The following is a 16,198-nucleotide window of genomic DNA, read 5'->3' as shown; positions in this document are numbered from 1 at the left end:
ATAAAGCAAGAGCCAAAAGAATCTACTTCGCTTTTTTTTTTTTTTTTTTTTTTTTAAACTGAGTGGTTTTCAGATGTCCCAATGGCTTATTGTTAACCAGTCATGGAAAAAATAAAGAATGGCTTTCAGATTGCTAAAGCTAAGGCAATTGGTCTTTTTTCCCTTCACATCTGAGGTAGGAAAATAACAGAGGAGACCAAAAAAAAAAAAAAAAATCTTATTTCAAACATTGAAAAACCCTTGGTCTCACTACAGGTTATAACAATTAAAATGTAAAAATCGATCAATTCAATAGCAACAGATTCATTTTCATACGTGTACATCTTTAGACCCCAAGAAAACAGAATTTACAGTGCATATTAAAGGGCAGAGTTCTGTCTTTTGTTTTCCAAATAGTGTGAGAGTAGAACTATTTAATAAAAAGGCAAGGAGACAGAGCTATTTTTGGCATGATGGCATGTATAAGAAGTGTAAATTATTAACAAGGGAAGGTCCATCCTATAGATGCTCCTTGATGGAGGTAAAGCCAAGATCCTAGGAAAGGGGGGGCTGGGGAGAAATGATCAAGAGAATGGGGATGAAAGTAAAGAGTAAGTGGAAATCACAAAGCAAGACCAGAGCCTAGGTAAACTGCGGTTGATCATCCCAAGTAGATCATAAATGAATTAAGGATGAGACATCGGGAAAGGTTAAAAAGAAGTTTTGTATTTATATCATCTTTTAGAATCTGTCTGTGTGAACCACCGCATAACAAGAATTTCTTTCTGGTCAGAAATCTCCTACAGGCTCTGTGACTCAGGACGTTCTCTGGAAATGGACTGCCAAATCGCCATCCGCTTGCAGTATTTGCCTATCACGAAGTTTCAGAGTTAAACTAGCAGATTCTGCCAACTAGGGGATGTCAGACTTTACTGCAGAGATGATTACTATCTCTAGAAATTTCCCTAAGTCAATGTCTGCCTTTTCAGAAAGATGTAATCAAATCTAACCCCCAAACCTATGACTGGGTTTGTGCTGCCAGCATCATATTCACACTGCGCTTAGTTGTAATGGAAATTCGACTTCTCTATTTCCTTCCTGTATTATTACTAAATTTATTTATGGTGTTGATTTAGATTTCTGTTAGCTTTACGCTGTTTTGGCACATCTATAGGCCTCTGTATGATAGTTTTTAAATACTATCTTTCCTAGGCAAAGTCTAGATTAGGGGCTAAGTGACAACTAGAAGTGTGAAACTGAAGCAATTTATGACAAACCCATAGCTCATTCTTTATATATTTGTAAGTTCATAATTTGCCACACACTCCTCTGAGCATTTTTAAGTGATAAAAATTAGAATATACGTAAGATAGTGTGATGGTTAATTTTACGCATAAATTTGGCTAGGCCACGGTACTCTGTTGTTTGGCCAAATGTCAGTTTAGATGTTGCAAAGGTAGATTTTAGACGTGATTAATATTTAAATCAGTAAGTAGACTTTGAATACATTACCTTCCATTACATGGGTGGGCCTCATCCAATCAGTTGAAGGTCTTAAGAGAAAAGACTGAGGTCCCTGGAAGATGAAGAAATTCTGCTTCCAGACTACCTTTGCACTTAAGACTGCAACATCAACTTTTGCTGGAATTTTCAAGGCCAGTCTGCCCTGCAGATTTTAGACTTTCTAGTGTCCATAGTAGTGTGAACAAATTCCTTAAAAATCTCTCTCAATATAATTTATATGCATATATAATTTAATATATAACATATATTACAATTTATATATAAATATATAAAAATATAGAAATATAAACAGAGGGGCGCCTGGGTGACACAGCAGTTGGGCGTCTGCCTTCGGCTCAGGGCGTGATCCCGGTGTTATGGGATCGGGCCCCACATCAGGCTCCTCTGCTATGAGCCTGCTTCTTCCTCTTCCACTCCCCCTGCTTGTGTTCCCTCTCTCGCTGGCTGTCTCTATCTCTGTCAAATAAATAAATAAAATCTTAAAAAAAAAAAAAGAAATATAAACAGAAAAAACCTCAACTGATAGATTTTTTCCTTCTCAAATTAGTTGAATAAGTTACGTTGGCATTTTTTAAAAAGATTTTATTTATTTATTTGAGAGAGAGGGGAGAAAGCATGAGCTGGGGGGAGGGGCAGAGGGAGAGGATGAAACAGACTCCTCACTGAGCAAGAAGCCTGATGGGGGGCTCAACCTCAGGATCCTGGGATCATGACCTGAGCCAAAGGCAGATGCTTAACTGACTGAGCCACCCAGGGGCCCCTAGCATTATTTTGAGAATGAATAAACACATGTAAACACATGAAATCACATACCAATTATTTTTTTACCAAGTATGTAATGGGAAATGAAACATGGGAAGAAATGTATGTGTCCAGGGACTGTGCATTTCACCGAGCACACCAACGAGAATAGCGGAGCTTCGCTGACTTCATTTTTCAATGTTCTACTGATCATTACCCCCTTGATTCTGTCAGTTCTGACACCTGCTAGCTCAGAGAAGCACTGCCAGGCCTGAAGTCAAGTCCCAACGATGCTAGCCCTTACTTCACCCAAAACATCCTGTGTGGAAGTGCAGTCCAAGCATTTCCATAGCTGTGGTTAGTCCACCGTTAAAAATGGAACTGAGATTTTGAAGATTATTAGAAGTTTTCCAGATGCTGAGTATATACATGCAACCTATCTGAAAATCAGTCTGCTTAGATCCTCAAAGGTTTACCCCATAAAAATGATTATTTTGTTTTGGCAGCTGGCCAATGTAAGCAATTCTAAGAGGTTCCAGTCATTTTCTTCCTTGATGTGCTGATATTAATAAGTTAGAAATGTCTGTCTGTCAGCAAACAGATTTTATGCCTCGTCTTTTAAATCTAAGACATCTATACAGTTAGACTGGAATCATGGAATGCCAAAAGGTTGGGTAAGTTCAAGTGCTTCATTTAAATATTTGGCTCCTCAGATAGCCCCTGAATTACAAACTCATCCCTAGGGGAGAGTTTCCCTCCTTAGGATTGTCCTTTACCCTTGCCTTGCAAAACTGAAGAACTAATCTGGCTGGCTGGTCTGATGCTCTTAGAGGGTCATATTGAGCCACTGTATCAAAATGCCTACATTTTTATATTTTCCGATTCCGATGTAGCTGTGAAAGCAGAGCTAGAAAGACAAATACTAGCTAGCTTTTAGACATTAACCTTGTCTAATTATGGAATAAACTACATTTTAAGGAGAAACTTATTCCGGGTACAGTGGGATAAGCCATGGAAATCCTCAGATTGACTGCAGATATTTCTTTCTCCATTTATCCTTTATTATATAGATGTCTCATGTTGTTCAGGGATCACGGGGAGAAGCCTGGAGTTTGAGAGCACTAGGATACAACAATAAAATGTGTAAACGTGATGCATATTTAATCATAGTCATGTCTTAGACAATATAATTTGAATGAATTGCATATCTCACTAAAAGGTAAAATTATTCTACCAATTTCAGCTATCCTAGGTTTCTCACAAAGTTCCTTCATTCATATCAGAAAGGAGTCATACTTTTTGTAGAGCCAAGATAAGAAAACAGTCTATGCCTCATTTTGGTCAGGATGAAGCTAGATCAACAAAACCAGGAGGCTGAGTTTAAGTTGTCAAAAGAAAGAGACACAGATAAAAAACACCTCAGACTAAACATTTACACATTGTCTATCTGGACTTGACTTTGACCGGTGTGTTTTTAAGTCTCTGGTGATACGTGACAGACAGTAGAATAAGTGGTCCTGAAGACTGCCAGCCTCTCATCCAGGGGCGTAGGTGGCCACAGGCATTTGACCATCAACGTCAAGATTCAGAAAGTCTGAATAAACATCAACATTTTCATAAGGAAGCTGAGGAATTCCAGATGCACCAGCCCAGTGAGAGCAATACCCTGGAAAGGAAATCGTAGCAGACGTTCCCACACCTCTTGGACAGACAGTCACATTTCCTATTTGGGGGCACCCACTAACCCCCAAATGTGGGAATTGAACAAATATCACTTTTGCAACCAATCCAGTGAAGGCATATTTTGATTCCAGAAATTTAGCAAGCTGACCAAAGGAGCCTACCTCCGAAAATTCCTGGCTACTTCCCCACAACCTGAGACAAAAATGACAAGGAATATTTTTTTTCTCTCAGGAAAGAGAATCCTGCTGAGATTTAAACTCTTCATTTTAGACAGGGTCTGCCTTCTAGAGTTTTAGGCAAGACCAAGTCAGTTAAGAAAGATTGTGTGTAGCAAAATAAAACAAAAAAGAACTGCCATGAACATTTTTGAGTATTGTTATATAAGGTGTTTTAAGGGAAAGATATATTTTTATAAGAAATAGAGGCCAGAATAATTTTCAAATATATTCTTTCTTCTAGGTTTACTATTGCTCCTCCAATCAAACCCATTAAATGAGGAAATGTCTTATTTAAATGTGGTAGAGGGTAATTCAGCTCAAATATTGTTAATACTGGAAATAGAAGTTATTCTTTTTGGACGCCATGGCTCTACAGTCCTTCTGCTAGCTGTCAGGTGAATTTCTGAACTGTATTTCCGTGTGTTCGATTTCTGTTATAGCTGGATGCTTCCCTGTATGGAGGATGCCACACTGTTATACCCCGTTCCAACAGGTGTAAGGGACCACTGACCATCCCTTAAAAAATGGTGACAATATATGTTTTCAGGTTTTTTAGGAAGAAATATTCAAATGGTTACATTTGAAGTCAAATTCAGTAAAATCAGTTTTAGCAAATGAGTTGTGAGTCATTTATGTGAAAATTATTTCCCTTAGAGACATCATTCATTGATTTAATATTTATTGAGTAGCCTAGTACATTCACATGTATTTTAAGTCTTTAATCCCTAGATATGAAGTGAAAAGTTTTTTCTTTCTAAGAATTTTGAGGCATCTGAAAGTAGATAGAGAAATCTAAAAATGAAGCAGAAATAGGCCTAAACTCCTGCAAGAGCGGCAAATGCAATGTCCTAACCAAAATTAATGTTTCTCTCGATTGGCACATGGGAGAAAAGAAGACGATAGGCAAAGAGTTGTTATTCCTGAAAATTTGTCTGTTTCATTTAAACCAGGACTCAATTTTACAAATGATAGAACTGCTAACCTGATTATATTCTAGCCTAAACAGCCGTCCTAGATGCAGTTCCCTTTTCTCCTTTTGATGTCTGTACCTGGTGAGGCTATCAATTAACCCCCCCACAATGTAATTGAAATGCAGACTTGTGGCAGAAGAGCAATTAGAATAAAAGAGGTTAATAAAATTCTAGGAGTGCTCCTTATGACTCAAAACTTATGATCTACACATTGAGTAATTTAGACTGGAGTCACCGGAAAAATAAATTAGGAATGGTTGAAGAGTTCAGTAGACTCTGGCTGTTGGTTTTCCCTGCTCCCCTCCACAATAAGAGGAGTATAACCTATTAATTTCAGTGGAATGCTTGCTAGCTCTGCACCATAGGAATGAGCCAGCCATTATATTGAAAGTGGGGACCTTGTACACTTGGATTGAACAAATTCAGGACTGCCAACCATTGTCAGTTAGTAGCTAAACTGCAGAGATCTTGGCTCAGAGGGTTTAAAAATATGCTCTGGCTGGCCCCCAAAGACTTAACTTGCTCTTAGAGCACTTTGAAAAAACACTGAGTCACAGCGTAAGGCCAAGTGTGCATTTGGCACAGGTTTATTGACTATATTCATTTGTATATTTTCATGGTGCCTATCAGTATGTCTAAGCTTTCATACAGAAGCATAATACCCTTGAGTGGAAGTGACTGGAAGAGAATCCATTTGCTCTGTAAGCTGAGGCTATGAAGTGCATATAGGGGACTGGGGTTGGCCAAGCTTGTAGAACGTGCATCGTTTACCATCTATATACTTCACATGTGACAATCATCCATTTCTAAACTGATCAGTAGCAATGCAAGGAAGTTTGCTTCGCTTCACATAGAACAAAAATATATATAAAATAGGGCCTTCCCTGGGACGGCAGTGTAGCATTATTTAAAGAGAGCTAAACTTGGTCTCCCCCAGTTCTACAAACGCACCATGTAACCATGGTCAAGGCACAATCATTCTGGGTCTCCTTCTTCTTGGTTTTGCAAATCAAGGGGGTTGACTCTCTTTTAAGATATATTGCACTCCACTTTTTTTTTTTGTTGTTGTTGTTTTTCCACTTGATAGTTCTTGATCTTCAAGGAATGAGAAGAAAACAGAAGGGGTACAAATATGATTAATAATGAGACAACTTCCCAGATTTTGTTCTTTGCCAAGTGCCATGTCTATGAAGCTTTCTTCATCAGCTCTAGAAGCTCTCTTTATTCAAGTTCATTATTCCCATAATTAGGTCAGGATCCAAAAAAAGGGCACAAACTACCTGGATTCTAGAGTCGTAATGATTCAGTGGCTTATGAGGCCAGATCGAAGTTGCTGCAGAAATAGCTAGTTTCATAAGCATTTTGGCACGATTAACTTCAGGGACCATGCTTTGAATAAACAAGCTTTTGACACCAGACAAGGTCTAGGGACAGAGATTCTTATTCAATTCAAGGACTTCAACATCTTCTCAGTCTCTGTGAGAAAAGGCCTCTGGCCTGGGCCAGCTTCATGGCCGCACAGCCCACTTAGTCTTTCTTGTTCCCACTTCCCCATTTATAAGATGAGGTGATGTGTGTATACTGTTCTGATAGTCTATCACTTACAGAATATTTAGGCCCTAGGATAGAACAAAATAGTCAATCCTCCTTAACTGTATACTCTTTGCAAGACTAATTAAATGTATTAACTTTTATTATGATGTACAACAAGCTGACAGTAGTTTTCACTTGTATGGAATTAATCAGCGTGACATCTTTGGATCCCTCCTGTTCTTTTTGAAGCCATGCTCACTGAGTATAAGCAATTCCTGCCTCACTTGCATCCCAGATTTATTAGGGCTCCCTTAAACACAGAAAAATATCTCTTCTTAAGTACTCTTTGAATTCCTCTGGTTACATCAAAGAATTCATTCTTTTTAAGAAGACACAAAGTTCTCTGTAGCAAGTAGCAATGCTGGTCAGCACTGGGATACTGCCAGATAGGGTGAAATATCCATTAGGTTACTAGGGCTGTTGTGACAATGCAACACAAGCTGGGAGGCATAAACAATAGAAATTTATTGTCTCACAATCCTAGAGGCTAGAATCTGAGACCAAGGTGTCAGCAAGACTGGTTCCTTCTGAGGGCTACGAGGGAGAATCTGTTCTAAGCCTCCACCCTAGCTTCTAGAGATTTGCTAGAAATCTGACATTTCTTGGCTTATAGAATTATCACCCTGATCTCTATCTTCATCTCCATAGGACATTCTCTATATGTGTGTGTCAGTGTCCAGATTTCCCCTTTTTATAAAGACACCAGTCATATTGGATTAGGGACTACCCCCACTCTAGTATGACATCACCTTACTAATTACATCTGCAACAACACTATTTCTTTTTTTGGTTTTTAAAGATTTATTTATTTTAGAGAGAGAGAAAGAGAAAGAGTACATAGGGGGAGGAGCAGAGGCAGAGGGAAAGGAAGAGGGAAAGAATCTCCAGCAGACTCTGAGCTAAGCATGGAGCCCGATGGAGGAAGCTGGATCTCATGACCTGAATAGCATGACCTGAACCAAAACCAAGTCAGATGCTTAAACAACTGAGCCACCCAGGTGCCCCCAACAATCCTATTTCTAAATAAGGCCATGTTATGTGGTACTGGGGGTAAGACTTTAACATGTGAATTTTGGGCAGACACAATTCAACCTATAATATATGGCTTCCAATATTCTTAGTACAGGGAGAATCCCATAATAGCATTGGTTTTGAATTTTGTACCAGGGTTCAGTTGCACTAATAATGAATTCCTCAGGAAAGATCTTGGCTAAATTATGAAGAAGATGAGTTTGCTTTCTGTTACCTTCTTCTGAGTCTTTTTGCCCCTAGGGGGCCCTCCAGTTTTAGTTCTTTCATGTTCTTGCCCTTCGTAATGTACATATAATTCATAATCTTAAATTTGTACCATAGCATGTGTTGCTTTAGGGAACATCTACTGATCACTCTTTGTTAATCATTACAGAATTTTGGAGTCTTGTTTAGCTTATCTGGCAGCTTCATCTGACATGCTTATAGAATAACAAGAATTTTGATTTTAAATCCTCTATTTTTCTCACTTTGCATTCTTTATCTAAACTGAATTCTTCACCTATATCAGCACAGTTACCATTTTAGCAAAATTTTCATTTCTCGGATCATTATTTTTTGTTTTCTGGTTTGAGTAAAAGAACCAGAGCCTCTTAAAGTCTTCTTTCCCTTCATCTCCAACATTCCACTTTTCAGTAGTCACTATCGTTTGCTACTTTGACTTGTGTCTCATTTTTACCATATCTAAGAGAAGTGTTAGGCATCTGTTTTGGCACTTTATTTGGGTAAAATAATCCTAGCTTTGCCTATCAACAGAAATATCTATCAGCTACTCTTTGTGATGGAGGAAGGCAAGATATAGGGGCCTACGTTTCACCAAACGTTGGACACTTGGCTAGGCATTCTACATAGCTGATCCTATTGGAATCTAACAATAACCCTCCAATGTATTCCTGCCTAAGTTTATGAACAAAACAAAGACAAACCAAAGAATTTGGTGATTATGAACTGATAGCCAAGAAGGAAGGAACTCTGGAGTTCTTTCCATTTCAAGGACAGTTGAACTTTAATAACATTTTGAATGATAATAATAATGAAGATGATTTCATATTTATGGACTACTTACTCTGTACACTAAGTTCTGGCCCAGAAGCTTTTTGCCTATTTATGCCATTTTATCTTCACAACAATTCTTTGAGGAAGGTGTGAACCCTGTTTTATTTTTAATGGAGACGTGATCGACATTTATTAGTTTTAGGTGTGCAGCACGATTCAATATTGGTATACACTGCGAAGTGATCACCGCAATAAATGTAGTTAACATCAATCACCACACATAGTTATAAGTTATTTTCTTTTGATGAGACTTTTTCAGATTTACCCTCAGCAACTTTCAAATAGGCAGTGCATTATTATTAACTATAGTCGCCAGGCAGCACGTTACATCCCAGGACATATTTATTTTCTAACTAGAATTTTGTACCTTTGGACCGCCCTTTCAACCATTTTGCCCATTACCCTCCTCCACCGCACCAATCAGTTCTCTCTTTCAATGAGTTCAGATTTGTTTTGTTTTTTAGATTCCACATATAGCTGAGATCATACTGTATTTGTCTTTCCCTGTTTGACTTGTTTTACTTAGCAAAATGCCCCCAAGGTCCACAAATCCTGCTTTACAAGAAGAGAAAATTCAGGTTTGGGGAGGTTAAATAACTTGACCAAAGTTTCATAGCTAGGAGTTAGTAAAACCTATATTGGACCCACACCGGCTTAAGTTAAGATCCTTCACTATTAACCACAACACTATATTTGAAAGTGAAAATATCATACATTACTTTTTATTCAGTCATGTTTTGCAAAAACAATTTCCGGCTCTCTTTATTAACACTGCCACACGTAAACACTACACATCTCCCCATGGTGTCTAGCTGAGTGTGGGGCACAAAGCTTATGTTCAGCACATGCTTTTCCTTATAAGCAGTCATATTTAAGCCATTATAAACTTATAAACACAACTGGAAAAGTCATCACTGAACTTTAGGCTGGGAAAAATATTGGACAGAGAGTTAACAGATCTGTGTTCTAGCCCTGTGTAATACCTGTGATACTAGGTTCCCCCGTTTGCAAATTTAAAAGTTTGGTTTTAATGGTTTGGGCTCAAAATGGTTTTAAAATGCATACTTCACATTTTGTAGTTCTAATCACGTTTTAATTATGTTGGAAAATATTTTCACTTCTGGTTAACAGCAAAGAATATATGGAATGTCCATTTCAGCACAGCGATGACTTTTTCCCATGGTATTTAGGAATGCAAATTATGTGTATCCAGGTTTTGGCTGACCTACATATTTGGGGTGTGAGTGTGTGTGTGTGTGTGTGTGTGTGTGTGTAGTATCAGCGGTCAGATCTAAACTGTGTATTCCCTCAGAAATACACATATGCTCAGGGTTCAGCTATATTAACTATGAAATTAGGTGGTAAAAAACATTATCTTCATGACGTATTCTATTATTATCTTCATTGACGTATCCTGTTTTTCTCCTAACATTTAGCTTTTAATTACAGCCCTTAAAAAGAGACCAGTTAAAAAGAGAGCAATTAGCATTTTCCAGGTACAAAAATTGGCAGTAGGTGAGCTATAGTATATTAGTTATATGCTTTGAGATCCAAACAGACAGGCTTCCCTTAGATGTGGTATGAAAACCTATAGCTAAATTTTATCTAGTGTTTAGTGTTTTTCAGATGCGGTGTACTTACTGGTATTATCTCTTCCAATCCTTATACTGATCTTATGAGGTCGGTGGTATTAACCATTCCATCTTGCAGATAAGGGACCTGAGGCAGAGAATCATGAAATTTGCTCAAAGGCATACAACAAACCAGCATTTCAATCCACATAATCTGATTCCAAAGCCAACTCACTAACCATTCTTTAACATAGAAATTTGGACACCTTTCCGCTCAGTGACGGTTTTTAAAATAGAATTTTTAAAAATTAAATTGCCATACTTAATAAGAGGTAAATTAGTCTGAAAAAGCCAGTTTGTGACAACAAGTTTTCAGCGAGTTACCCTCCTAATTCTTAGCTGTTATCAACCTCCACTTAATTTTCAGATTTGATCCTGGTCACCTTTGAATTCTTATGCATATAACCTAATCTCCTAATTTAGAATGTTTCCAGCTCCAGTGTTTCCACAGCTTCTCCAAGTATAAACTTTTACACATTTTCCCCGTTCCTGAAGTTTTTAATGTCTTCAGGGAATGACTCTTAATTGTGAGGCACACGAGGAGACATTTAAAAAAACAAAACAAAAACAAAAACCTTTCTTTTTCTCACTCTTAGCTGGTAAGAGAAACACTCTCATTTCAAAGAATTTTACAGAAATTAAGTCGCTAAATTAATAAATAAATGGGCTTCTTAGGTCTAGCTGAAAAGCAAAAGCAGCTGGAGTACATAATCACCCCAATTAAGCCTTCAAATCAAAATCGGATGAGTAAACAGTACCATGGTAATATCCTTTGCAAAAATATTTGCAAATTACTAATTCAAAGCAATAGGAGTTAAAAATGGAAGACTGACAATACCCATTTATTGCTCTCTGTACACTACCAACAGTTAACTGCAAGGACAGGAAGCTTATGAAAAAGTGGCTCCTTTTCTCCTTTTCGTATATTTTGGATCATTCAGGTTTATGCTTCCGTGAATTGCCTGCTCATAACCTCCACCCATTCTTAAGTTTGTCTTTAACTGATTTATAAGAGCTGTTTGTATATTTTAGGTAGTGGTTAATTGTTGGTTCTAGGTATTATCAATATTTCATCCCAATCCGGAGTCCTGTATTTCACTTCATTTGTAGTCTTTTGTCAAATAACAGAATTAAACTCAGTAGTCAAATATATCCATCTTTTCCTTCATGTGTGGCTTTTATGTGTCTTGATTACATAATCCTTCACTACATGAAGATATTCTCCAATTTTTAAAAATATTTTTCTTCAAAAAATTTTTGAAATGTACACATACACACATTCTGGGAGCGCTGCACTGTTGTGATATTGAATCTTCTCATCCAGCAAGATCTCTCTCACAGCTATTTCTAGGATTCGCAGTAAGACTTTATATTTTTCCTTATAAGGTTTTTGCACATCTTTTATTGTCATGATTATAGGTACCTTATTTTTATTGTAAGTCTTTTAAAAATCACATAAGTGTTTCTGCTTCGTAAAAATATATTTACGTTTTTTATAATTTTGTACACTAGTCCTACATCCAACAAGACTTTGCTGAGCTTTCTTATCAGCTTTAACGATTTGACAACAAAAATCACCATAATTTTTAAATGTAGGTAGTAAAATTGTTTGCAAGTACTTTATTAAACAGAAGCGTAATACTTTTCATTTTGGACTTGAAAGGGAATTCTCTGATGATTAAGTTATTGCTAATTTTTATCACTAATTTTTTCTTAGCTATCTTTTATCAGAAATTCTATTTCCTTATAACCAGTGATTCTGTGATGATCAAGAGAGCAACAGAAGCATCTTGGAGAGCTTTTTAGAAGAGAATGCTAGCCTAACCCTAAAGTTTCTGCTCTAGTACTCTGTGGAGGAGCCCCCAAATTTGCTTTAGTAGTAAGCTTCTAGGTGAGGCTGATGCTTCTAGTTACCCACACTGAGTACCACTGCCTCTACTCTATGTTACACTTAAACCTCTGTCCTTAAAATTTGAGATGTATTCTGATGGTGAGATGATTTTTATTTGTTCCCAAACTTGCTTATTCCAGTTTTATTATGATCCTTTGGTATTGAGGTCATTTGTTTACAGCTAATGACTGCAAATGGTTTTATAAATATTTGTCCAGCTTTTATAGTTTTCTCTAGCTGATTCTTTTTATATGTGGCTATCCTTTGTTCATAGTATATTCCTCCCAATATTTTATTATGAAAATTTACAAACATGTAAGAATCGAAATAATTTGACATTAAGCACCTGTATACCCACTACCTATATTCTACTATAAACATTTTACTATACTTGATGTACATACATTTTTCCATCTATCAATCTCTTTTTATCAGTAGATCTTTTTTAAATAACATAGTTTTTAGATTTTATTTGAATTAATTAACATATAGTGTATCATTAGTTTCAGAGGTAGACTCAGTTATTCATCAGTTGCATATAACACCCAGTGTACATTACATCACATGCCCTCTGTAATGACTGTCACCCCATCCCCCCACTCCCCTCCCTTCCCCTCCAGCAACACTCAATTTGTTTCCTATGGTTAAGAGTCTCTTACGGTTTGTCTCCCTCTCTGATTTCCTCTTTATTTTATTTTATGCTTTTTTGTATCCTTTTCTTGTATCTTTGAATATTGTTTTTTTTCTCTTTAATCAATTATACACATACACACACAGACACACACACTAAGTTCAGAATCCCTATCAGATTCTATTTTCTGCCATTATTCTATTTTCTGCTATCTCATTCGTGGTGGATTGTTTCCTTTTACAATTGTATTGTTAACTCATTTTCATTCTTACAGGAATCCTGTGCAGTCTAGGTTGAAAGCATGTCCTATCAAGGAATTTTTGTGTTTCTTATTCCATGACTCTCAGAAGTATTACTGTTACAAGAGCAATTTTTATGGCCCTTTCTTTCCCAAACCAGACAATGTTTGGTACAGACCCAACTGAGAATTTTTTTTTTAAGCCACTCAAAATTCAGGCTAGAGTAAACATCCTTATATTCTCCTGTGTCAGTGCAGTTTTCCTTTCTTTTTTCCTTTTAACCTTTTGAGTACAGGCCAGCCAGGTCCCAGCTTTATTCTCGTGGCCTCAGTTCCAACTCCTTGATTTTCTGAATCCCACAGTTTCTGCTTCTGGTTCAGTCTGGGTTAAAACCCAAGATTAGCACATCCCCAAGAGCAGACATGCCTCAGCTCATGTGCTTGCCACTCGATTCTCTTTTTTTTGTTCTCTGTCATTTCTGGTTTCCCGATTCATTTAAGGAATGTCTGTTATAAGAGACCTTTTCATGTTCTCTGCTCCTTGTATTCTTAGCAAACAGAAGCCTACCTCTACTTCACTCGCTCGGAATTAACTTTTGTGTACATTCTGAGGAAGTGCCTATTTCTGTTTCTTGTTGCTTATTTACCTATACTAACCAGTTTTAATTCTATCTTCTTTTATATTTTTCTAACTGAAATTACCTTTATTTAAAATTCACCAATGAAATTTTCTCTCCATTTTAAATCTTTTTAAAGCTTACATGTTATTATAATCTAAGAGAAATTTTGAACTGTGTTGAATATATGTGCAGTAAAACCCCTTTGGTCACTTGCTAGATGAATGGATTCTTTGTTTTCCCCGTAAATCACGTGACGGAGGCTCATGGCATAGCAAACACTCATGACCAGAGACTGTTTTCTTCTCCAAGCCACACTGTATTTTTGTTCCTATCAGTCGTGTTGTAGAGATAGGAAGAGTCAGGTTTTTTGTTGCTTTATGTTATTTATTTTATTTAGTGTTATTTTCAATAATTTTATTTTATTTTTAATTATTTAATTTATTCAAATATATAACTTAAAGAAATGTGAGTGAAAAATAAAGTTTTTCTATCAAAACCAAGTTCAGTTCTCTGATTAAGGAATGATAATTTTATGTTTCTAAATGAAATTTTCTTTTTTTTTTTTTAAAGATTTTATTTATTTATTTTGACAGATAGAGACAGCCAGCAAGAGAGGGAACACGAGCAGGGGGGGTGGGAGAGGAAGAAGCAGGTTCCTAGCGGAGAAGCCTGATGTGGGGCTCGATCCCAGAACACTGGGATCACGCCCTGAACCGAATGCAGACGCTTAACGACTGCACCAGCCAGGCGCCCCTGAAATTTTCTTTTAAAATTAAGTGTAGATAAGAAAATTATAAATGACTGGGAAAATATTCTCAAAATCTTAAGACTTATGCACCAACATTAGTTTGCAAATGTGTTTAAATTTTCACTTTAAAGAAGCAAAAGTTGGAAATTAGAGAAATATGGTCTTTATACAACTACTGTGGAGCACACCAACCAAAAGATATTTATGTATATTAAGTTAAAATATTATCTTTAAACAATATATCATTTAAAAAATATTCTTTGGGGCCCCTGGGTGGCTCAGTCAGTTAAGTGTCTGTCTTTGACTCAGGTCATGATCTTGGAGTCCTAGGATGGAGCCCCACATCAGGCTCCCTGCTTGATGGGGAGTCTGCTTCTCCCTCTTCCTCTGCCCCTCCCCTCTACTTGTGCTCTCTCTCCCAAATAAATAAAATCTTTAAAAACAAATAAATAAATAAAAAATATTCCTCACATTAAATGACTTTTTGATTAACCAATTACTGGTCCAAAGTGCATATGATAATAGGACTTCTAATTTATTTGATTTCATTATTATTCTAATCCAATTTTCTTGCTGTCTTGAGTATCAATAAAATGCTTATATTTATATTTATTTGAAAATTGGTCCAAGAGAATAGACAAGAATCAATAAGTCTGCTCAAAGTAAAAATATTTTAAAAATTATTTATCAGATTAAGATAAAAAATAAAATAAAGAACGTTGCATAGTGCAGTGCATTCAGGTTGCCATGAGAGGACCTGGACTACAAACCAGCCTGCCTCTACTCCTGGGATAGTCTTTGCTTGTGGTCACCTTTGTTTGTATCACATGACCCACAACTCTTGGGAAAGCTAATTAGGTCAGGGCTGAGGTTGGAAAACATGACCCAGAGACATGCAGTAGACCTATACAGGTGGTTGAAGCCCCAGCAAAAGCCCGTTCTGGTGACTAGCAGCTCAACTGATCCTCTGAGAAGAGATGAAGTCAAGAGTAGAAAAGTTCAAAAAAATAAAAGAAGATAATAATATATATATATTTTAAGAAGATTTTATTTATTTATTTGTCAGAGAGAAAGAGAGAGAGAGCACAAGCAGGGAGAGCGGTAGGCAGAGGGAGAAGCAGGCTCCCTTCTGAGCAAGAAGCCTCATGTGGAACTTGATCCCAGGACCCTAGGATCATGAACTGAGCTGAATGCAGACACTTAACTGACTGAGCCACTCAGGCATTCCAAAGAAGGTAATAATATTACCCAAGAAGTTCATAATAAGCAACTCAAATCAGAAAAAAAAAAATGAGACAGAGAAAAGGAGTGTAGACACAGATTAGTTTACATGGAATAAAAAGAAACATCTGGAGAAAGTAGCAGGGTGGTAAGGGCGGTGTCCTAGGCACAGGAGATGAGCATCTATAGCAGCTTTTCAGAGATGCCCTCCAGCTTCTCCAGCTTTTGTTGATTCTGGTAAACATGCATGTCTGAATTTTCCTCAAGCCCTCAGGAAAACATGTTCTGTTCTTTCTTACTTCTCCTTGAAACCCAAAATTAAACTCCACCTGAAACCATAGCATACAGTGCTCCTTGCATACTGAAAGAACCTAACTAATATAAGTGGAGAGGGAACTAATTTATAATTCTGTTATCTTTAACA

General features: G+C 37.0%; 1 protein-coding gene across 2 annotated transcripts in view; it reads right to left on the bottom strand.

Moving 5' to 3' along the window:
* Positions 1-16,198, bottom strand: part of DCBLD2 (discoidin, CUB and LCCL domain containing 2) — a 688,558-nt gene that overhangs the window by 248,768 nt on the left and 423,592 nt on the right. For both annotated transcript variants that reach the window (XM_057306591.1, XM_057306590.1), the window contains one exon: positions 10,436-10,513. The gene's annotated coding sequence lies outside the window, so the exon portion shown is untranslated. The remainder of the gene's footprint in view (positions 1-10,435; positions 10,514-16,198) is intronic.

The sequence above is a fragment of the Ursus arctos genome, unplaced genomic scaffold (assembly GCF_023065955.2).
Source record: "Ursus arctos isolate Adak ecotype North America unplaced genomic scaffold, UrsArc2.0 scaffold_4, whole genome shotgun sequence".
In the NCBI taxonomy this organism is placed as follows: domain Eukaryota; kingdom Metazoa; phylum Chordata; class Mammalia; order Carnivora; family Ursidae; genus Ursus; species Ursus arctos.
Note: the sequence above shows the minus strand (reverse complement) of the source record. Positions and strands in the feature narration are given on the sequence as shown.